This window comes from Schistocerca serialis, chromosome 4 (assembly GCF_023864345.2).
Source record: "Schistocerca serialis cubense isolate TAMUIC-IGC-003099 chromosome 4, iqSchSeri2.2, whole genome shotgun sequence".
Taxonomy (NCBI): Eukaryota; Metazoa; Arthropoda; class Insecta; order Orthoptera; family Acrididae; genus Schistocerca; species Schistocerca serialis.
In genome coordinates, this window is record NC_064641.1 from 408,992,328 (window position 1) to 409,015,652 (window position 23,325).

At 44.0% G+C, this 23,325-nt stretch overlaps 7 non-coding genes across 7 annotated transcripts; all 7 read right to left on the bottom strand.

Annotated features, from left to right (window-relative positions):
• Positions 1 to 25: 25 nt before the first annotated feature.
• On the bottom strand, positions 26 to 107 carry Trnas-cga (transfer RNA serine (anticodon CGA)). Its single transcript has one exon. It is a non-coding gene; the product is annotated as a tRNA-Ser (tRNA).
• A 138-nt stretch (positions 108 to 245) lies between these two features.
• On the bottom strand, positions 246 to 318 carry Trnak-uuu (transfer RNA lysine (anticodon UUU)). The gene has a single exon. It is a non-coding gene; the product is annotated as a tRNA-Lys (tRNA).
• A 354-nt stretch (positions 319 to 672) lies between these two features.
• On the bottom strand, positions 673 to 754 carry Trnas-aga (transfer RNA serine (anticodon AGA)). Its single transcript has one exon. It is a non-coding gene; the product is annotated as a tRNA-Ser (tRNA).
• A 10,313-nt stretch (positions 755 to 11,067) lies between these two features.
• Trnak-uuu (transfer RNA lysine (anticodon UUU)) lies at positions 11,068 to 11,140 on the bottom strand. Its single transcript has one exon. It is a non-coding gene; the product is annotated as a tRNA-Lys (tRNA).
• A 354-nt stretch (positions 11,141 to 11,494) lies between these two features.
• On the bottom strand, positions 11,495 to 11,576 carry Trnas-aga (transfer RNA serine (anticodon AGA)). The gene has a single exon. It is a non-coding gene; the product is annotated as a tRNA-Ser (tRNA).
• Positions 11,577 to 12,632: 1,056 nt separating this feature from the next.
• On the bottom strand, positions 12,633 to 12,714 carry Trnas-cga (transfer RNA serine (anticodon CGA)). Its single transcript has one exon. It is a non-coding gene; the product is annotated as a tRNA-Ser (tRNA).
• A 6,268-nt stretch (positions 12,715 to 18,982) lies between these two features.
• On the bottom strand, positions 18,983 to 19,055 carry Trnak-uuu (transfer RNA lysine (anticodon UUU)). The gene has a single exon. It is a non-coding gene; the product is annotated as a tRNA-Lys (tRNA).
• Between the last annotated feature and the right edge of the window lie 4,270 nt (positions 19,056 to 23,325).

Consider the following 23,325-nt stretch of genomic DNA (forward strand, 5'->3'; position numbering starts at 1 on the left):
CTGCTCGTTTTTATGCAAAATCGCACGCAGTCGGTAGGATTCGAACCTACGCTCCCAGAGGGAATCTGATTTCGAGTCAGACGCCTTAACCACTCGGCCACGACTGCCAGTAGCGCAAGACCCTAGCGACACATGCAACTGCTACCGTTTAAAGCACTGCAGTGCCAGGAAACGGCGTAGCTGCGTTCTTTTCCGTAGTGCTTACACCGCTACTAGACGTGCGGCTACCAAAGTATTAAAATTTCCGCCCGAACAGGGACTTGAACCCTGGACCCTTAGGTTAAAAGCCTAATGCTCTACCGACTGAGCTATCCGGGCTCAGATTACGTGAGCACCCCTCCCACTACGTATACTGACACATTGCCTCATGTCCTTTACTGTTGGGTAATCGTTGCGTGGAGCTGTTACTATTTAAACGTCGTCTGACTGCTGTCTATAAACTCATTACGCTAGGCTCGTAACAGACTATCGAAGAAAGCTGACACACGATGTAAAGTCAAATTGCAGCAGTTTGTACGTCTCATATGTTACAGCGGATGAGCTACGTGTTTTGTCGACACTCACTGGACAACTGTAAAATTCACAAGCGTCTCGAACGCAGGGCTTCCCACGTATTCGCTCATTTCACGGTTCCGTTGGAGATGTTCTTCACCTCTCGACACAAAAAGGAAACGCAGTCGGTAGGACTCGAACCTACGCTCCCAGAGGGAATCTGATTTCTAGTCAGACGCCTTAACCACTCGGCCACGACTGCCGGTCGCAAAGGCCTGTCTCTGCAAGTCCAACTGCTCCTTTAAAAGCAATCTGATGGCAGAGCACGACATGGCCTCACTTGTTTCTGTAGCGCTTTCGTTGCCAGCACATTAGCTGTTACGACAGTGTATTAATTTTCGCCTGGAGGGGGGCTTGAGCCCGGGACCCTTTGGTTGAAGGTTTAGCGCTCTACCGACTGGGCTGTCCGGTCGCTCAGCCAAGCGCTGTGGTACATGCTGCATTGTGTGCGTGTGATTCGCGTGTCGTTAACCCTGGCTTATGGCTCCAATGGCGACTTCACTGACGCACCGCTGACGCTAGTTTTGTGTCGTCTTAAACGATGGATATACTTGCAAGCAGCTGCGAGATCTTAAGAAAAGAAACGCTGCAACACTGCTTTTGTCACAGTCGAATGAACTTAATTGCGCTTCTTAGAAAGAAATGAATGCTCGCTCTGTCCAACACTTTCAAGCACATCTGTGTACTCACAAACACGGCGATGACGCGACAAAATGTCGGGGGCGCGTTCGTGGGCCTGCGACTGATTTCTGCAGTACTAGCGTCCGTGCGAGGCGAACCGGTAGCCACTACAGGCAGCGGCCGTCGCGAAAGAGTATTCTTAAAAGATAAATTTCCGTCTTGTTGAGAATGGTGTCACTGGTTTGGATCCGCTTTCACCCACGCATGTCACATGTTTGCGAAAATTTCTGCTCGTTTTTACGCAAATTCGCACGCAGCCGGTAGGATTCGAACCTACGCCCCCACAGAGAATCTGATTTCGAGTCAGACGCCTGAACCACTTTTTTTTCGTTTTTTATAAAACCGTTATTAAAGAAAACAATGTTTTAAACATTGCAAATACATACTAAGTTATACATACATAAAGTTATTTAAACAAAGCGGTTTGATCATTTCAATTGCGCTGACATTAAGGAAAGACAACAGAAGATTGTGTTACTGACTAAATCACTAGAAAGAAATTAAATATTAATAATTGAGAATGGTGGAAAGGAGATATATAATAAAGTTGACTAGCCTTCCAACTACATTTTCTGGAGATTAATTGAATCTAAGTATTTGAAGTGATCAGATCTATATAAACAGTCTTTCACTGCAAAAATGAACAGGGCAATGTGCCAGCCATTGAATATTACATTTATCGGATAGAATCTTATCGTTTTAACCAATCGATAAGGAAATTTCTATAAAAGCTGTCTATTTCCAAATTTCTAGTATAAGCCAATAATGCACCTTTCATGTTTTGTGTTTGGCACTATTAGACACACAATCTCAATGTCACATAAGTTCTGTACATTAGCTTATAAATTTCAAAAAACCACTCTCTGAAGTAGAGAAAGCTCACATCATAAATATTCTGTAAAATCTTAAATAGTATCCTTAAGGTAACTATAATACATCACTGTCAACACAGTCTTCTTTTTTATATTAACCAATGCCCATTCTTTCAAATACAATTTTTAGCATATTACCCAACTTTTTCTTGTGATTCGAATAGCTTCTAATTTTGTGGAACTCACACAGCATGTGTACCTTGAACTCTATGATGCTATCGGATCCTAATTTGCTAAGGACGTAGTTAACAAAATTTCCCAGCAATCAGTACACAGCGTTATTTTTTGCTTCTGGAAATAGCGTGCTTCAGGCCTGTGTATCAATGACAGCGATATACACTCAGGGGATGTTCTTGTAATCAGAGCTATTTGCTCCCGGATCCACTTCCAACTATTCATGTGACCACTGCAAGTATATCGATGAATTACTGTGTCAACTAGATGGCATTGTTGACATAAATTTGTTTCACAGAGTCCGATTGCGTGCAGTCTTTCATTGTGCTAAATATGTTGTTAACTGTCTTGTACCATGACGTTTTTATATTAGACGTGAGCACATTAGAACTAATGTTTTTCCAAATCTCAGTTCACTCAATGTTTGGAAACTGTCGTTCTATTTTGTTTCTTCCTTCGCTTTTCTTTCGTTCCACCATTATGGCTCTCGATCAGGCGCGGCTCGTGGTTTCTATACTGGGGAAGGCTGCGGTATTTATCGATCGGAGCCAACATAGATCTCGGGTTACGCTACAGATTAGTCTGACATAAACATCTAAGTATTCAGGGGGAGGGGTTGGTCATATCACTCTCTACCCATAATTTTACGTACTGTATCTTCTATAATCAGGTATTAAATATCATTAGAAGCTAACTTCGAGTTAAAATCTTTGGTTAGTGTTTTTATACGTCGTCATTACATTTTCTGACACTTTGCAGCAAATCATATGAAAAGAAGCGTTTCGGGGAGATCTTTAATGCGACGAATCTTAACTTTGCGGCTGCTTAATATTTTAGGTGTTTTCAGTTTAAACTTAAGGCGTTTATTGTGGTTTACCTCCAGAGCTCGAAGTTTACGAGTTCGCATGACGATACTGTGATGTTTTGGTGACGTCGCAGGTCTTGTGCAAGTAAAACTCACTAAAATCTTGCAAAATACACTCCGAAAAAGAAACTTGCTAATATCACACGATATCAACAAAAGCAGTCAGCACCAGCAAGCAAGCAAGGAAAGTAAAGTAATGGGGCAAATTTCGCGCGCTTTGTCCTCTAATCACTTATGAAACTCTCGCTAGATGGCAGTACTGTTATGTTACTGTAGTCTAGTGCACTCTGGCGGGATATTTGCAAACTAATTCTAAACGTGGATAAAATAGCCAATGGCAGAAACAAAACAACTATGTAAAACATTATCAAAACAATAATACCAAACGTCGATTAATGACACATCGAAGCGTAGTAGAGATGTGCAGAGAGAGAGATTGGATAGCGAAGGTTCGGCCACTCTACATTCCTTTATTACATAGATAGAGGAACTTGAAAAACGTGTGGTGGTTGGTATGACACCCTTAAGTTACGTTGTGCAAGACGCGACAGTTGGCTGCGACTGCGACGCTGCCCCCTCCGTTTTCCCCACCCTGGCAGACGGCGACACGGCCGCAACGCGACTGGAGTCGTCGCCGTTTCCCAAGCTCCGGTCGGCGGCGGCGGATTCAAATACATAAGAAAAATAAGAATTCCGATTTTCTTGCTGTAAAAAATACTGTATGTCAATGCAACAAAGTTACATCGGCTCCCAGAGTTAGTTTTTCGATACAGATTCTCCTTTTACTTTAAAAAATTGAAAAGTATCTCTTCCGGTTTTGCGTGTTTTTTTCGCTGTAAATTACTTCTCAATCAATTGTGAGGAAAGTAAAAGGCACAAAAAATTGATGTTTGCGTATCTTACAGTTTCACATCACAGCTTGATAATGAGGTGTCTATTTTTCCGATATTCGTCACAGTTATCCCGATACTTAATTTACAAGTAACCTACTGCATAAAATTTTAATTGTGTACAGTGAAAAATGTGGTCGCTGGCTACTTTACGTATGGTTCACGTTAGGTCATACATCGTTGCCGATGAAAAGAAGCTAACATATCGAAATTATTTTTTAAGTTGATATCAGATTGATACCGATCTCCGTTTCCGAGATTTGGGCTCATATATCTCCGGGAGCGTCGCTACTAGCCGCCAGTTCTGTCGACGCGCGACGAGAATCGTGTGGAATGAAACCATTTTATGTCATATTCCTCCGGTATGAGTTACTAATATTTCTCCATATGCTCTTGACAATTTCGTTTAAAATGCCACGAAACGTAGGTTTCTTAAAGCCAAGTGATCAAGCAGAACCCATTTTCTTGGTTTTGCTGAGGCATCTGAACCTGTTCCAAGCTTTCTTTCTCGTTTATTTCTCTGATACGAGTCCCGAATATTCCTCCATCTGTTTTTGCACATTTCACCTAAAATTCCAATGAAAGATAAGTTTATTAACAATAAGCGCACGCTAGCTTCATTGCATTGTTTCAAGTTCTTGACAACAAGATAGGGTTACACCTTAAACATCTCTAGAATTTTGATTCTGAACGTCTACAGTATACACTGGCAGAAATGTGGAAGAAATAATGTCCGTGCTTGTTCACAAAATTTCCCCAAATTATACTTGTCAGTTTCTCCAATGCAGAAACTTTTGGAACAAGCTAAGGCAACTTTCATAGCCGACTGAATCTTTATTCCCATCGAAATGAACTTCCATATTCTTGTATTCTGACAGCATACATCGTTATGGATGACATCAACATTTAATCTTGCCAAGCTGCACTCAAAAGATGACTCCAGGATTTACAAAAGACGAATTTCAATTGTGAACTGTGTCAGACCAGAAGGGCCTTGTAAAACAGTAGTGCACTTTTGGCACAAGTTTTTTGAGCACCATCTTCTACCAATGAATTGAAGTGAATGTGACAAATTACTTATTGCAGCATACTGTTTGCGCAATCTGTTGAGAAACGCCTTCCATAAAAACGAACATCTATTGATTACAGAGAGCTGTACAACAATCTGGTGGTGGTTTTTCACAACTAGAAGGTATCATCAAGACACCAATCTACCGTTTACTTTCAAAGTGAAGGTATTGTAAAATGTAACTTTCTCGTTGTACTTTAGATTGTTCATTTTATAATGTATTTGCCGTTTTCAATTTTTATCGTCACAAAAAACAGTAATGCGAAAATTGACCTTCAAGTTCATTTTCATCATTCTAATTCTACATCTGCATGGATTATACTGATTTTCATAACAGGCCTGAAAAATTTGCATTAATGGGAAAATATTATATATTTCACTCACCTGCCAGTTTCAACTGTGCACCAATTTCTTCCCAAATTCTGTCTCTGAACATAGTGTCTCTATATTTAGGGTTCTTCAAATCGTAAAGGCAAGGCTGTTGCGAGACCAGCTCACAGAGCATCACATCCTGTGAGTGGCTCATTTCAGTTTTCCTTGACTGGCTCGACATCTTTCTCGCAGCCGTACGTCTTTGTGTCGTGCGACTTCCGTCGCAACACTGCTCACTGGTGCAGTGCTGCGACAGCTGCCGCAACAGTCGCGCGTCGCATCCCAAACTCGAACTGCGCATGCGCCAGCGGACAACTTCTGACGTCACGTAGCGACCCGTCGCAGTCGCTAGTGTGCGTCGCGTCTTGGACAACGTACCTTTAGGCTGCTAGCTCTGAGCCTTCGGGTCGCCCATAAAGAGCAGTACTATGTAGAAGCCACGCCCCCAAACCGCTACTACATGCAGCTTACGGACTTTCCAAGGCGCAGCCTAAACATTACTAACCGTTCGGAAAACATCTATCGGTACAAACAGTTCCAAAAACGTTGACCGTCGTTATTTTAATCGGAATGGGAAATATGTGAAATTCGTCTTGATAATTTAAATTATGTAATACGTTCTTCCGAAATTTACTTTAACATATATTTTGGGGCGGCTCCGCCTCAGAGCCTTTAATTACGAGCCGCGCCTGCTCTCGATGTTAAGTGTCGGGACTGCCTGAGTTCGACACTGACATAACTAACCTCAACATAGAAAATCCTCACGTGCTGTAAGCGACTGTTGATATTCTGCACGTCAATCGGGGGAAGCAGGCTTGGAGGTTTAATGATCTCGAAAAGTTGACTGGTTATGCTTTCTCGCGAGTCTCTTATTAAATTAACTTGCCTTTTGATAAAAAGAGCAGAGGCTTTATCTGTTATATCAGTTAATCCTAGTCCACCATTTTTGGGATCTAAAGTGGCTACTTTAGCAGGTACTCTGAACACTTCACCTCTCCACAAAAATTTTGTGATTTTGGACATTATTCTTCTCGCTATCATTCTCGGTATTGGAAACAGCTGGGCAGTATAATAAGCCTTAGCAAGGATGCATGAGTTGATATACTGTGTTCTTTGAACTTGGTTCATATATCGAGTTAAATTCTCTACAATGGCTCCTTGCACTTTATCTGCTGCAACTTTCCAATTTAAAGCCGTCATTTTCATAGGGCATGCTGTCACGGTGATCCCAAGTGTTTTATGTTGTCGGACTAATTTTGCCCACTCGACGTTGATATTATCAAAACCTCTGAGATTTAACATCTTACTTTTTTTTCCGTTTGCATTGGCTCCAGATGCTCTACAGTACGAATCAATCACTGTTGCTAGCGTGGTTACCTCGTCATTATTCCTTATAATGACCCCTATATCGTCAGCATATGCTCTTATAACTGTTTTGTTTCCTGATAATGTTAAGCCTTTTAATGTAGCATGGACGTGTCGGAGGAAAGGTTCCAGCGAAATTGCGAAGAGCGACATGGACAGAGGACTTCCTTGAGGATTACCTCGTTGTATTTGCATCTGCCTGGATTGTTGACAATTCACCGCTATTTTAGCATTTATTCCAGTTGCTATGTTCTTAATCAACTGTATAACCCTATCGTTGAAACCTATTTTCTTCAATGTCTGTAGAAGATATTCATGGTTTACTGCATCGAACGCCTTATAAAAATCTAAAAACAATAAAGCACACTTTATGTTTGTTGCAGAAGTTATTGCAATGATATCCCTGAATTCCGCTAGATTTTGAAAAATGGTTCTGCCTTGCGCACAGTTCTGATGTTGACTAATAATTTTATCTGTAAGGCATGAAATTCTCTTGTTTATCATTCTAGCTATTAATTTATAATCAGAATTCAGCAGTGAAATTGGACGAAAATTATTTAAATCTTTGTTTCCATTATTTTTTGGCACCAGAACAATTTTACTCTCCTTAAACTCAGCCGGAATCATTTTACCCTGAATAACCTCATTTACAATGTCCGTGATTTTCTCACCTACTATTGGCCAGTAACGGATGTAAAACTCTGCTGGCAGACCATCCGGTCCTTGGGATTTTTTTGGTGGCGAGGCGCACAGAGTCTCAGACACGTCTTCTTTACCGACAACCTCGAGAAAATTTTCGTTGTCATCTTCTGTCAGCTGTGGGGCTAGGATGTCAAGGAATTCTTCCAAGGAAGCATCACTACTTTGATGTACAGAATATAGCTCGCAATAATAGCGATAAATCTCGTCCATGATATCCTGCTGGGTTCTGAGAATCGTGCCGTGTTTTGTTCGAATTTCTTCAATAAAAGTCCTTCTCCCGTTTTTCGTATGCTTCACTAAATGATATAGGGAAGTAGTTTCATCTGCTGACACCGAATTTGCCTTCGATTTTATTTTCAACCCTTCCATTTGGCTTCTCTTGATATTAAGTAACTTGGCTTTGACTTTTTTTATGTCTGCTATCCGAAGTGAGGAACCTGCTGAGACTTGATCATATAGATCTCTCAAAACGGAATAGTAATACTCTATAGTGCATTTCATTTCCGTTGCGCTCTGGGCACTGTATTGAATAAGAACTTTCCTCAACTTTGGCTTTGCCATTTTAACCCACCAGTCAATAGCAGTGGCATATCTACTACGGGCTCGCAGGCATATTGCCCATGTTTCTTTAATCAGATCTTCTAAATCATGATTAACTAACAAGGAAGTGTTCAAATTCCACTGATTCTTGAATCGGCGAACCGGCTGTCTTGTTAGATTTATGCAAGCTAAGACACTTGATTGGTTTGAAAAGTACGTAGGAATGGTTTCTACTTTTGTCACGGAAGCTACAAGTTGTTTAGAAATATATAGTCTATCAATCCTGCTACGTGATGTTGCCGTGACATAAGTGAACTCAATAGTGGAGGGGTATTTGATTTCCCATATATCCTTTAATTCTAAACCAGTAACTAATTGTTTTAGTTCACTTGAGAAATTAAAATTAGGTAACTGATCTTTTCGATTTAAAACACAATTAAAATCACCTCCAAGTAATAACTGTCTTGGTGATTTCCTTAACAAGTATATCAAGTCATCTTTGAAGAAACGTGGACTGTCAGCTCGATGAGAACTTCCTGAAGGGCCGTACAAGTTGATGATAGTCACATCATAGATATTTAGTCCTATTCCCCTTCCGGATTCCAGTCGTTCCACCTCGCTTACGGTAATCCCTTCCCTTACCCAAATAGCTGTTCCAACACTTGTTTCGGGAGACACATTTATGTAACTGACAAAACCGGGAATTACCAAATCCGAAATTAGAACTTCTTGTAACAGGGCAATACCAGTCGCGGATTCGTACAAAAATTCCTTAAGGGCCGATAATTTCAAACCGGTCATGATTTTATTTATGTTTATAGTGGTGACAGAATAGGATTGCATCATTGTGCTGCCACTATGTAGTTGTTTTGTTGAACTAATTTAGTTTACTGTGGTTCAGGGTTCAGTTAAGCTGTAACAGTTTTCTCGAAAGGCTGAACATGGAATAACACTTCAATCAGTTTATTAGTTACTGTCCCGTTTTTTTCTACTTATAGCCCGCAGCTCGTGGTCGTGCGGTAGCGTTCTCGCTTCCCACGCCCGGGTTCCCCGGTTCGATTCACGGCGGGGTCAGGGATTTTCTCTGCCTCGTGATGGCTGGGTGTTGTGTAATGTCCTTAGGTTAGTTGGGTTTAAGTAGTTCTAAGTTCTAGGGGACTGATGACCATAGATGTTAAGTCCCATAGTGCTCAGAGCCATTTTCTACTTCTGATGGTTTCTCTTGTACTGCAAGCAGACTGATTTCCTGGTAAACTTTATGATTTTTCCTCCAGTGATTCGTGTACGACCGTTTCGGACTGAACATTCTTTGGGCTTGGGTCGCCCCTACTGGATTTTCCCTTCCCTTGGTTACGAGCTACATTCTCATTTGGTTGCGTCGGTATTTTACTTCGCGGCTTATCTGGAGCAGCAGCAGACGCTTTAGCAATTTCGGTTGCCGGCGCCTGCCCTGAAGTGTTGACCGTGATTTCAGTTTGGCCACCACTTCCTCGTTCTTTATTAATTTCACTCACTTTCTGATCGAGGGAAACAAATGGAGACTGCAGTTTTGCATCCTCTCCCTGAATTTGTTTATTAACAGATATATTCTGCTCTTTGCAATCGGCTACTGCACCTGTTGTTTCTTGCAAATTAATGCTGCTTACACCCCTTTCATTTTCTGGTACCGTATGTGTATTATCTTTCTGTTGATTAGTTTCCATTCGCATTTTGCCTTCAGGTTCCTCTGCCTTCTCATCGCACTGTTTTTGCTTGCGAAGTGAGGGAGTGGGACAAGAGAGCTCGTCCTCTTAACAACTATCAGTTATCTCCAGAGGTCGTTTTTTCGGTTGCATTTCACTTTCACGAGTAGTGGCAACGGGGTTTCCTTTTGTTGTTAACGGGGGAAATTGACTGTTATCGTGAAGGGAGACATTAGCTTGTCCCGCTGCGTTAACATCCTCAACCAGTTGTTCCGGGCTATTCTTTGGTAACTGATCATTTAAGGTAAGCTTCTGACGCTGTATCAAATTACTTTTAAGCACAACAGTTCGCCGCGGACATTCCTGTCTGAAGTGGCCGGTTTCGTTACATATATGACATGTAGCTTCCTGACCTGTATAAACAATTTGTGCCTTGTACCCACAAACAGTTATGTGAGACGGAATATTCGTCTTAACGTCCATCTCTACACAGCGGACCCCGTTAAAACACTGCAGTTTAAAGCGAGGCGACCATCTTCCATTTGCAATTGATTTAACGTCTCCGTAGTTTAAAAGAGCTTCCTTAATCTTATCATTTTCAATTTCAATGGGGAGAATCAAGACACGAACGGTTTTGTAACGAATGTCCGCTCTATAGATGGAAACCTTACTTTTATAACCATTTCTATGCACAAAATCTACTTCATAGCCCCACTTTCGTAACATGTTATCAACAGTCGAAGCACTGATTAACTTGACAAAAACACAGTATTTTTCCTGATCCAGTTGCCAGGTATGAACGGTTTCAGAATTTAGACCAATTACCTGTGTAATCCAGTCATCTATTTCCAGGGATGTCGGCTGAACAGGACGGGATTCTTTGTCAAAAGCAAATACCAGAGTATTCTTCCTGAGGTTTGTAGCCATGGTTAATCCAGCGAATCAATTTCGGTTAAACAACCGAAATTCCAAGTAGCAGCAGCAAGACCAGAAAGAGCGATCAGATCACGAGGAACAGGAACGAACACGGAGATTAACGGACGGACGCCACTCGGCGAAGCCCAAGTACAGCGATGTAAACACTGAAGTGCAGCGCAACAGTTAACAGCGGCCATCCGCGAGCGCGGCTGAAACGGAACTTGTTTAACCACTCGGCCACGACTGCCAGTAGCGCAAGACCCTCCCGACACATGCAACTGGTGCCGTTTAAAGCGCTGCAGTGCCAGGAAACGGCGAGGATGCTTTCTTTTCCGTAGTGCTTACACCAATACTAGACGTGGGGCTACCAAAGTATTAAAATTTCCGTTCGAACAGGGACTTGAACCCTCGACCTTTAAGTTAAAAGCCTAATGCCCTACCAACTGAGCTATCCGGGCTCACATCACGTGATCACCCGTCCCACTACGCGTACTGACACATTGCCTCATGTCCTTTACTGTTGGGTAATCGTTGCGTGGAGCTGTTACTATTTAAACGTCGTCTGACTGCTGTCTATAAACTCATCACGCTAGCCTCGTAACAGACTATCGAAGAAAGCTGACACACGATGTAAAGTCAAATTGCAGCAGTTTGTACGTCTCATATATTACAGCAGAGGAGCTACGTGTTTTGTCGACACTCGCTGGACAATTGTAAAATTTACAAGCGTCTCGAATGCAGTGTTTCCCACGTATTCGCTCATTTCATGGTTCCGTTGGAGATGTTCTTCACCTCTTGACACAAAAAAGAAACGCAGTCTGTAGGACTCGAACCTACGCTCCCAGAAGGAATCTGATTTCTTGTTAGACGCCTTAACCACTCGGCCACGACTGCCGGTCGCAGATGCTTGTCTCTGCAAGTTCAACTGCTTCTTTACAAGCAACCTGATGGCAGAACACGACATGGCCTTACTCGTTTCTGTAGAGCTTTCGTTGCCAGCACATTAGCCGTTACGACAGTGTATTAATTTTCGCCTGGACGGGGGCTTGAACCCGGAACCCTTTGGTTGAGGGTTTAGCGCTCTACCGTCTGGGCTGTCCGGTCCCTCAGCCGAGCGTTGTGGTGCATGCTGCATGGTGTGCGAGTGATTCGCGTGTCGTTATTCCTGGCTTATGGCTCCAATGGCGGCTTCGCCGACTTCCGACTGTCGCACCGCTGACGCAAGGTTTAGCGCTGTACCGACTGGGCTATCCGGTCCCTCAGCCGAGCGTTGTGGTGCATGCTGCATGGTGTGCGAGTGATTCGCGTGTCGTTATTCCTGGCTTATGGCTCCAATGGCGGTTTCGCCGACTTCCGACTGACGCACCGCTGACGCAACGACGACGGCGCGCATGACGGGGGGCTGAGCCCTCAGCTGGGGACGAGGTTCTAGCGCTTTATGCGCTGCGCCTTCTTAAGTGATGTGGGAGCGTGGGGTGGCATGGCGGGTGTTGTTGTTACTTGAGTTTTGAGCTGGTAGCACCGCTGACGCTAGTTTAGTTTTGTGTCGTCTTAAACGATGGACATACTTGCAAGCAGCTGCGAGATCTTAAGAAAAGAAACGCTGCACCACTGCTTTTGCCACACTCGAATGAACTGAATAGCGCTTCTTAGAAAGAAAAGAATGCTCGCTCTGCTAAACACTTTCAAGCACATCTGTGTACTCACAAACACGGCGACGACGCGACAAAATGACGGGGGCGCGTTCGTGGGCCTGCGACTGATTTCTGCAGTACTAGCGTCCGTGCGAGGTGAACCGGTAGCCACAACAGGCAGCGGCCGTCGCGAAACAGTATTCTTAAAAAATAAATTTCCGTCTTGTTGAGAGTGGTGTCTCTGGTTTGGATCCGCTTTCACCCACGCATGTCACATGTGTGCGAAAATTTCTGCTCGTTTTTACGCAAAATCGCACGCAGCCGGTAGGATTCGAACCTACGCTCCCAGAGGGAATCGGATTTCGAGTCAGACGCCTTAACCACTCGGCCACGACTGCCGGTCACATAAGCGCTTCTCGACTAGTCAAACTGCTCGTTTTAAAGCAACCTGACGGCAGAAAGCGGCATGGCCTCACTCGTTTCTCTAGTGCTTCCGTGGCCAGCACATTAGCCGTTACGACAGTGTATTAATTTTAGCCTGCACAGGGGCTTGAACCCGGGGCCCTTTGGCTGAAGGCTTAGCGCTCTGCCGACTGACCTATCCTGTGCCTCTGCCAAGCATTATGGTACAGCTGCAATGTGTGCGAGTGATTTGCGTGTTGTAATTGCTGGCTTGTGGCTCTAATGGCGACTTTACAGACTTCCCACTGACGCTAGTTTTCCGTCGTCTTAAACGTTGGACACTCTTCCAAGCAGCTGCGAGATCTCACGAAAAGAAACGCTGCACCACTGTTTATGTTTTTATTTTTTAAAATAATTTTTTTTGTTTTATTGTTTTTTTTTTTTAAAATTAATTGCCGACTGGCATGATGAATAGAGTGGAACTTAACATTGGAGTCCGTTGGCTGGAGAAAGAGGAAAGAATGTCTGGAGCCACAAAGGAAACGAAAACATCGCGCCAAAACTAAAGAAATTCATCGTTTCCTGCTGGAAGAGAACGACAAGAAGTGCAGTGGGAGAAGAAAAAGAAAAGACGAAGAACTTAGAAGCCCTCAACTCTGCCGGGACATGAAATTAAGAAACGAACCTGAGAGAAAAAAAAAAAAATGAGGAAACTCTATTTCTCCATAATGGGGAAAAAATGAAATGGCACATAATTTGGCAAGAAAAAACAAAACACCTCTCTTGGAAAGGAGTGTGAAAGGAATGAAAGATTTTGAATGTGCTGCCTTCACGGAATGCAGCGAGAAAAATATGCAACATAGAATTTCAAAGCAAGCGATCTCCGTAGGAAAGAAGAAAGCGAAATACCAAATGAAAGAAAGGAAGACTAAACCCTCGAAAGGGAGTAAATTGCTCACTCAAATAAACGAAAGTGCGTTCCAATCTCAAAGAAAGGGAAAAGGAAAGTTATGAAAATAATCAAAGAAAAGGAAGAAAGAAAAGTAATTCCGTATTCCATTATTTTTCATTTCAATGTGTTTCTAGTTTCTTCTTCAGTTTTCTGTTTCCGAGTTCTTCGTAACGTCAACACGCTATTACATCTGTTCACATTTCAGGACCAGGATCGACGTCGTCATTAAGGTTGGAGAACAGTCGGTGCCAGATTGAAGACTTTCCGAAATTGCTGTTCAATGGGGATTTGCAAAAAGCGCTGAAAACGTCGCTGATATGAGGCTGTCCTCCGGAGCGTTTGATGGCGCTCCCACAGATAAAACAAGTAGTCGACTGGATCAATTATATTTTTGGCAAATATACCGTAAGTGGTATGCCCTAAAATCCACACTGTAGCATTTCGCTTAGATTGCGGAAAAGGTTTAATGTCGGGGATGACAGCCGCTAGCTGGGGAAACGACCATTTGTCAGTCCTGTTAGTGAGTGCGAGCATGTCGCAGGAAATAGCCCACACATCTCGTGTGGTTCTGCAAAGAAACCGATGCTCAAGTGTACCCCGTTCGTCACAGTACTCGCACTTAGAGGACGGAATTAGGTGAATAGTCGCCAGTCGGTCGTTGGTTGTCACAGTGCGAGTGAGGACCGTATACCACGTGCTTCGCACTTCCTTCGATAACAACTTGTTGCTGACGTTTTGCCAAACAAGAACCTAGTTGTTGTCGGGATATTGACGGACTAAGTTATTCGGTGGTGGCATACCAATCACCTCATGATACGAAGAGGTGGTAGACCGCGTCCTGCGGTCGCGAGCTAGTGAAACATGATAACTGCGGGACAAGAAAAAATCACTGAGTACAGCAAGCTTGTAAGGTATCCGCGAGACATTGATCGGTGCACTGTCAGAAAGGGGCTCATGGGCGCGGAAGAGGGCAGCCGTCGTATTGTGAGGGCTGTTCTCGACAATGGTGGCAATTCTGTTGATAAGCAGGGCAGAACATTTCTTTCTGACATCTACGAGACCAAGTCCTCCGCGAGACGGCGGCTGGGTACATGTGGCAAGTTTTACTTTGAAAATATGGCCACGCCACAGCAGCCAGTGTGCTGCTTGGCTGATCGTGCGTGCCAACGGAGGTGGGACGTTGAGCACTTGGGCCACATTCCACGCTTTAGCCAGAATGTGAATATGTAATTGCCGGGTGGCGTGACGGACCATGAGACCCTTGACAGTCGTCGAAATACGGCGCCAGTTATAAGCGGCCATCTTTATGGGGCAAGCAAAGAAGTGAATGCCGAGCAACATGTGGGAGGCAGCGACGGTGTACCATGAATCGGCAGCATAGCCGCGACAGGCAACTATTGGGAGCAGCACCGTTATATGCGGGTTTAGTTCCGTACCTGTAGCCTGGGCAAAAAGACTGAACAGAGGTTTAATTAATCTGATGTCCTTTTCTTGTCGTATAAAGACGCCGACATCGTCGGCGTACGCAACGCACGACGCCCGTACACCCTCTACATCGATCCCACTGACAGTGCGCCCAATTCGGCGGAGGAGGGGGTCAAGAGCGATAACAAAGAGGGACATAGAGAGGGGACACCCTTGCCGCACAGATCTTGCAATTATAAAGGGAGCCGAAAGGGTGCCATTTATCAGAATGCGAGAAGAAGCTCTCGTGAGGACATTTTTAAGGACGGAGACAAAGTTCATATGAAAGCCGATGTGACCCAACAAGGCAAAGAGGTAATCGTGGTTAATCCTATCAAAGGCCTTCCGAAAGTCAATCGATAGAATCGCCCTTGGAGTCCGTGTGGCAGCAGTGTGAGCCACGACGTCCCTATACGTGCTCACGGCGGCAAGGATACCCCTCCCCGTCACAGCGCACATCTGAAAAGGGCTAATGATTTTTCGCATCACAGTGTGCAGCCTGGTTGCAATGCATTTGCTGAAAAGTTTGTAGTCACTGTTCAATAGCGTGATCGGGCGAAAGTTTTCACCTTTGTCAGCCCCGGCGGTCTTAGGGAGAAGAACGACTATACCCTCTAGGTACTCTGCCAGACACGGAGGGCCACTCAACAATTCATTTGCGACCTTTGTGACGATAGGTTCTAAGACATCCCAGAATTCGAGGTAGAATTCTAAAGGAATTCCGTCATGGCCCGGGGACTTATCTCGAGCAGACAATCTGAGTGTATCGCTCATGTCCTCCGTCGTGATGGCGGAAAGGAGGGTGTCATTGTCCTCACGAGTAAGCAGGTTCCGCATTTCACCCATGAGTACATGTGCGGCCGCCCTATCGTGGTCGCTACGTTGAAACGTGGCACTAAAATGGGCAAAAATATGCGCACGAATGTCCCTTCAGTGGTTAGTCGCTCCCCAGTCTCCAGTCTAAGACACCGAAAAAATCTAGTAGCACCCCGTCTCCGCTCTCTTTCGATATGGTGAATAGTCGGTGACTCATCAAAGGTCCCTACACAGCGACTTCTAAGTAAGGAGCCCTGAAAATCTTGGGCTTGCAATTTAAAAATTTGAGCTTTGACAGCTTTTAACTGAATCAGAAATTGCTCATCGACAATATCCGGTAGAGAGACGGCATCTTTTAAAATCTGATAATAATATTCAGTGGTCCTGTGTTTCCACAGCGCAGCTTCGGCGCTAAAACACTTTAAAACAGCACGGATAGACGGTTTGGCCAGGTGAACCCACCAATTGGCAACCGAGGCATAGTTAGTCAGCTTTTCGCCGCAGGAAGAGAGCATATCGTGAATATTTGCCGACGCAACGAGCGGGCACGGACATGGGCCACGTTAAACTTCCACACCCGAGATCGACGTAACTGGCGGAGTTGCGGCGCGCGAAGGTCACAGAAGAAGGCGCAGTGATCGGAAAAACAGACAGGGGTGACATCGGCACTAAGTGGGTGATCTGCTGTGCAGGTCGACACATAGAACCTATCAAGTCTACTAGCCCCATTTCGATAGAAATACGTAAAGACGTGCTCTTGAGGAAAGAGAACACGCCACACATCTGCTAACTGGAAGCTTGCAATCAGACGATCAAGGTCGACGCACTTATGAGCCGTGAGAAACTGATCACTGTCCGCAACCACGCAATTAAAATCGCCCCCCAATACGACGGGCAGCATCGGGCTACCAATCAAGGTGGGTACATCTTCAATGAAAAATCTCGCTCTCGCCCTCTTTAAACTGGTGCCAGACGGAGCGTAAATGTTAACTAGTTGCAGGCCTCCGATAACGCACGAGATCCCTCTGCCGGTCGGTAGTCGTTTGATTCGTATCGGCTCTTCTGCAGACTTATATAAGATAGCGGTACCACACCGAGCTTCCGGATCGATATTATAAATGGCGGAATACCCCGTTAAAACATCAAGGTACACAACGCTCACTTCCTGCAGAAAAATAAAATCGTACCGACTATGTTGGATAAAAGTTGCCAAGACTTGCAATTTCTGAGGAGCCGCAATACAGTTGATATTTAATGTTGCTATTTTAACCATGTGGCTACAGGACGCATGGGTGTAGGGCACACAGATAAATTTTTTGAAAGGGATTCACCGGGAAGGCGCAGACTCACCGGAGACGGAAAGCAGGGTACCGTGGCAGTTACACGTCAACTTCGTCCGACAGACTGCCGCCGATAGTGTCACCCGACGCGGATTTCCTTGACGCGCGAGTCAGCGATTTGCGCTGTTTACGAGATTCCGTATCAGTACTAACCTTTTTCGACGGGGGCGAAATTTCCCGGCCGCCGGTACCCTGTCGTAGCATACCCTTAAGCTTCTGACTTTGCTCTCGCACACGTTTTTCGCGTTGCGTGGGAAAGTCAGTATCCTGCAACTTAGTCTTTACGTTCCCCACTGAGGGAACAGAGTGCGGTTCTACATCCATAACCAAATTTTCCGCGTGAGGTGGAGAAATGCGCAAGGTATTCGCTGGAGCAGCAATGTTACTGGGGGATGGGTTGGAGTCCGCGACCTTGTCAGTAGTGGCAGTAGGTGCACATTCCCAGCAGGGATGTCCGATACAACAGGCACTGAAGTTGCAACATCACATGGGGGAGGACGTTTGACACTGGAGAACCCATGAGGCAGGCGCGGTCTCGCAAACTGCGGCAGTAATAGCACCTGATTCCGGAATGCTCTGAACACGTTCATCAACAAGTGAAGCCACGGAAGTTGTCACCCGCAACGGAGCAGAACGGTTGGTCGGACGACATTCAGCGCTAACGTCAGGGACATTGGCGACAACAGGCGTAGGTGGAACAACAGGTACACTAGGGAGAATAGACACACCCGCTACAACCGGTTCACGAGCTAGCGAGTTAGCCGGTGGCGTAGAACCTCTCAGAACGGCACCTGCGTAACTGCCTGAGTTTTCCAGGGGCAACTGCACAGGGCGCCGTCGGGGACAAGAATTCCGCATATGTTCAGTGGAATGACAGAGAGAACACGTTGGAGGTTGGCCGGTGTAGGAGATGAAAGCCCTATGGCCGCCTATGACAACGAAGGACGGAATGTGTTTCTTTAAGTCCATCCGTACGCCGTTATCACATTGATAAACATACGCGGACGACCAATAATCTTTCGTGACAGCAAAGATAGTACCATATAATCTTAATGCACGGCTAATTTCATCTAAGGGCACTTCAAAAGGCAGATGGAAAACCTTAACATTACGTAGTCCATAACCGGCATGTAACACCTGCACGTCACTAATATTCCCATCAGCATGTTTAAATTTCCGAACCCCGCCGTTGACAGCCACCAAACGCAAACATAATTCACTATCAAGGATTTTCAAGAACACGGAATTAACAATAAAATCTAAATGTACACCATCAAGCAAAGCTGGGTCTATTTGCAATTCCGATCTGATCCAGTGATGGATTTCCAAAGCCGTGGGACGCGGAAATTCGCGATCAAACAACTGAATAGTATTGGACCGGTTGTACGTCACCATTTTCCACAATAAATCCTTTAAAACTTAGAAAAAAGAAAGAAGACGCTGAGTAAAGACACCAGGCCGCTGCAAACCACGGCGACCAACGATGTAAACACAGCTACTAGCGGAGCTCGCGACGGGCACGTCCGCTCGCCACAACCACTCGGCCACGACTGCCGGTGGCACAAGACCCTCCCTACACATGCAACTGCTGGCGTTTAGAGCACTGCAGTGCCACGAAACGGCGTAACTGCATTCTTTTCCGTAGTGCTTTCACCGCTACTAGGCGAGCCGCTACCAAAGTATAAGAATTTCTGCCCGGACAGGGACTTGAACCCTGGACCCTTAGGTTAAAAGCCTAATGCTCTACCGACTGAGCTATCCGGGCTCACATTACGTTACACCTCCCACTATGCTACTGACACATTGCCTCATGTCCTTTACTTTGTTGGGCAATCGTCGCATGGAGCTGTTACTAATTAAACTTCCTCTGAATGCTGTCTACAAACTCATCACGCTAGGCTCGTAACAGATTATTTAAGAAAGTTGACACACGATGTAAAATCAAATTGCAGCAGTTTTTACGTCTCATACGTTGAAGCAGAGGAGCTACGTGTTTTGTCGACACTCACTGGGCAATTGGAAAATTCACAAGCGTCTCGAATGGAATGTTTCCCACGTATTCTCTCATTTCACGGTTCCGTTGGAGATGTTCTTCACGTCTTGACACAAAAATGAAACGCAGTCGGTAGGACTCGAACCTACGCTCTCATAGGGAGTCTCTGGCCTCCTACCAATCTTGCAGCCTGTTGTTTTGCTCGCCAGAATGTCCCTTCATCGTCTCGATTCCTAAGGCGATGTTCTCTTCACCTGAATGAATTAAATTTTTATTTCTGACATCAGACAGTAACCCCATGTGTTACCCAAGTATCTTAACAAAAGTGAATGTACCAGCATAATGACACGAGAAAACTTACTTCCTCTTACTTCTTCTTTCAGAAACTGAAGTTCTCTCTTGTTTATGTAACTTATTTGTAATAGAAGGGCCGCGCAGGGTAACTGCTCGGCCTAGGTCTCTTGTAATGGTTCGTGTTGCTTCCCCCTCAGATGTTCGAATCTGTATGGGGAATTGGGATATGTGATGTCCTTAACGTAAGTTAGTTTAATTTACATTAAGCAGTATGTATGCTTAGGGATCGATGACCTCAGGAGTTTGGCCCCATACGACCTTACCACAAATTTCGGAATTTGTAATGGAAGGACGTCTTGTGTTTTGCTAAAACCGTATATTTAACCACAGATAAATTATGCTTCTTCGTTGAATCGCCAGTTGAATGTATTAAATTGAAGGGATGTCTGTCTGACCACGCTGACCACTAAATTTCGTGAGTTATTTTTATTTTTATTTTATTTATTTATACTGCGTTGTGTTGCAAAATAGATACACAGCGAATTACTCCATCATTTTATTGTTAGTCGCAACCCTAACCTACAGCATCTCTGTCACGTAATACTGTCTGTATATGGCCATAATTTATCTTGTGATCTGAAAAATATGTAATTCTTTTGTATTGGATTATTGATTCAGTGTCCGCCCCAGTAGCTGAGTGGTCAGCGTGACGGATTGCAGTCCTCTGGGCCCGGGTTCGATTCCCGGCTGGGTCGGAGATTTTCTCCGCTCAGGGACTGGGTGTTGTGTTGTGTTCATCATCATTTCATCCCCATCCGGCGTGCAGGTCGCCCAATGTGGCGCCGAATGTAATAAGACCTGCGATATGGCGGCCGGACCTGCCCCGCGAGGGGCCTCCCGGCCAATGACGCCAAACGCTCATTTCCATTTCCATTGATTCAGTCATGGCGCTGATCCTTATTACGATCTGACTTCATACATTATGATGAAATGATGGGCACGAGACAACTGTGAGCGTTCTACGAATTTCCGTGGGACAGGTCACTGGCGTTCAGACGTCCAGACTCTGTTACACAACTTATTTGTGAAGGCACGAGGCTTTTACGGGTATACTGCAGTTCTTTAGAAACTTCGAAATGGACGCAACAGGGGTGATAACAATGTTATTATGGAGGGCTATGGTTCCATCCTGGTCATATTGTTAGCAAAAGACACGATGTAAATGCGTGGGAAAGAGGTCATGAAGCTGAATCTTTCTTTTTCTTTTCTCCCAATTAACTTAAAGTCTCTGATTGGTCAAATCGGTGTATGCTGAGCAAGAAGCAGTATCCCATCTTCGAATGCGGCGCTCCAGCTCGTGACTGGCTTGTGCTGAAGTGGGAGAAGTCTAAGATGTAAATGTGCATTGCTGCGCGAGGGTGGTGGTGAGAAATGCAGAATGCTGCTAATGCAGAAACCATCTATCATACAAGGCTAGAGTGTACTCCACTCATAATAATAACAGTCACAATCATTATGTAACTCAATACTGCAGGAAACAATGAACTAAAGTTGGGTATGAAAAGAGTTCTGACTTAACTGACAAATAAATACCACACATAAAATTAAATAATACTGCATATACTCATTTTATACTCTCATTTATATACTAGTATGAGATTTCTTTAGTAGCAATAAATGTCTCAGTTGTCTTTCTGATATGAGAAGAATATAGTGAGGACCCATAAATTGATACTGTCTCTCTAGGCAAACTCTATGATTATTTCAGAAGCAAAGTTCAATTCAATCAACTTTAATTCTTAGCCCCACTTGAACTAATTTATGTTTTCATCCTTTAAAGCAAATTACTCAACACTGTGCTCGATCAACCCCCAAAAAAAAGAAAAAAAAGAAAATAAAATAAAAAATAAAAATAATAAAAAAAAGTTCATGTAAGCAATCAAGACTAAATTACATTTCAGATAAGTTTAATTTACGTGCCTTTTTCATCACCTGTGAAGCAGGTATTTTAGACAGTAACGTTTACACTCTGTGGCAATGAATTTTTGCACATTTGATACACAAAAACAAATCACTACTTAGTTAGAAACAGGATACTCGGTTTTCTGCACACTTAGGAGGGGATCCTGCTTCGTTTCATGATTAGAATAAAGTTACGGTTCAAAACACGAGCTTATAGTACTTGGATTATTATTGAAAACACTCACACAAATATACTGGTACATGCTCTGATACATAACTGTGTGTCTGAAGTTGGTAGAGCAGTGGCGATGTAGTGGTGGCAAGCGAAGTGGCGGCTAATTGTACTCGGGCTCTTGATGTTGAATGCTCTTTAAAATGGTTCAAATGGCTCTGAGAACTATGGGGCTTAACATTTGAGGTCATCAGTCCACTAGACTTAGAACTACTTAAGCCTAACTAACCTAAGGACGTCACACACATCCATGCCCGAGGCAGGATTCGAACCTGCGACCGTAGCAGTCGCACGGTTCCGGACTGAAGCGCCTAGAACCGCTCCGCAACAACGGCCGGCAGAATGCTCTTTACAATTTCTTCTTGGCGACGGATTTTTTTCGTGTCAGAGCCATTCCGTATTGCCGAGAGTACTCTGCAACAGCCAGATCCACATCCGAGGCTATTTTCCATGGAAAACGGCTTCCAAATGCCTCCCTTGATATCTTGATGTTTACCGTGCAACGGCTAGCCACTGACTGCGTACCGTTCCCACCTAGTAGCCGCCCAGTTCGATCGCCGAAACCACCTTTTACATCGCGCCAAGTCACTTCCATTGCTGAGGAACTTCCCTACAGCTTTTACCTTTCACAGTACAAGATCCCTAAGCATGAACCAGCTTCCAATATTCAAATTTTTCTTTATGAACATACATATAATATAAAATTTCTTTATTTTTAAACGTCATTTAGCTTTTACAATCTTTAACTTTCCTGTCATAAATCAATGATCGTGACTATCAAGGAACAAACACTTCATAATCACAGGTACGTAGCTACAAAGAATAATTCTATTTCTAATCAGTACTGGTGTTGCACTTAGACTATCTTCGGGGATGTCTCGCTGTATTTTTATCTCATTAAATGTCTGACAGTTTATTGCTATTTTGGCGTTTAAACCTGAAGCAATATTTTTATCACAGTTCTGTGGAGGAATCCCAATGTTTTCATAATCTCGAATAAGAAGCTAGGTTTCACGTGATAAAATCCTTTAAGTAAATCAATGAGCAGCAGAGCACATTTTATTCTAGTTACTGAGGTTATGGCTATTATGTCTCTGTACTCAACGACTGCTCCTCTTCACCGCGCACGACTAATCCTGACTTTGTGGTGAGGAGGTAAAGCTTTTGATTTATAATCCTACATATAATTTTATAATCCGAATTCAGGAGCGAAATGGACCAAAGTTACTTAAATTATTTTTTCCTAAACACTTTGGGATTAGAAAAATTATGCTCTCTTTATAACCGCCAGGTTTCACTGTCCCACTTAAAGTCTCGCCTGCAAGACAAGTAAACTTATTGCAAATTAAAAACCAGTATCTGATGCAAAAATCAATAGGCAAACCATCGAGTCCAGAAGATTTTTTTAGAGGAGTCTTCCATACTGTCCACTGAAAGTCTTATTTACTAACTTCAGAGATTATTACTTCGTTGTCATCTTCCGTTAGTTAAGGTGTTAAGATGGTAATGATTTCTTCGAGAGATTCTTTATTAACGTGGGTGGGAAAATACAGT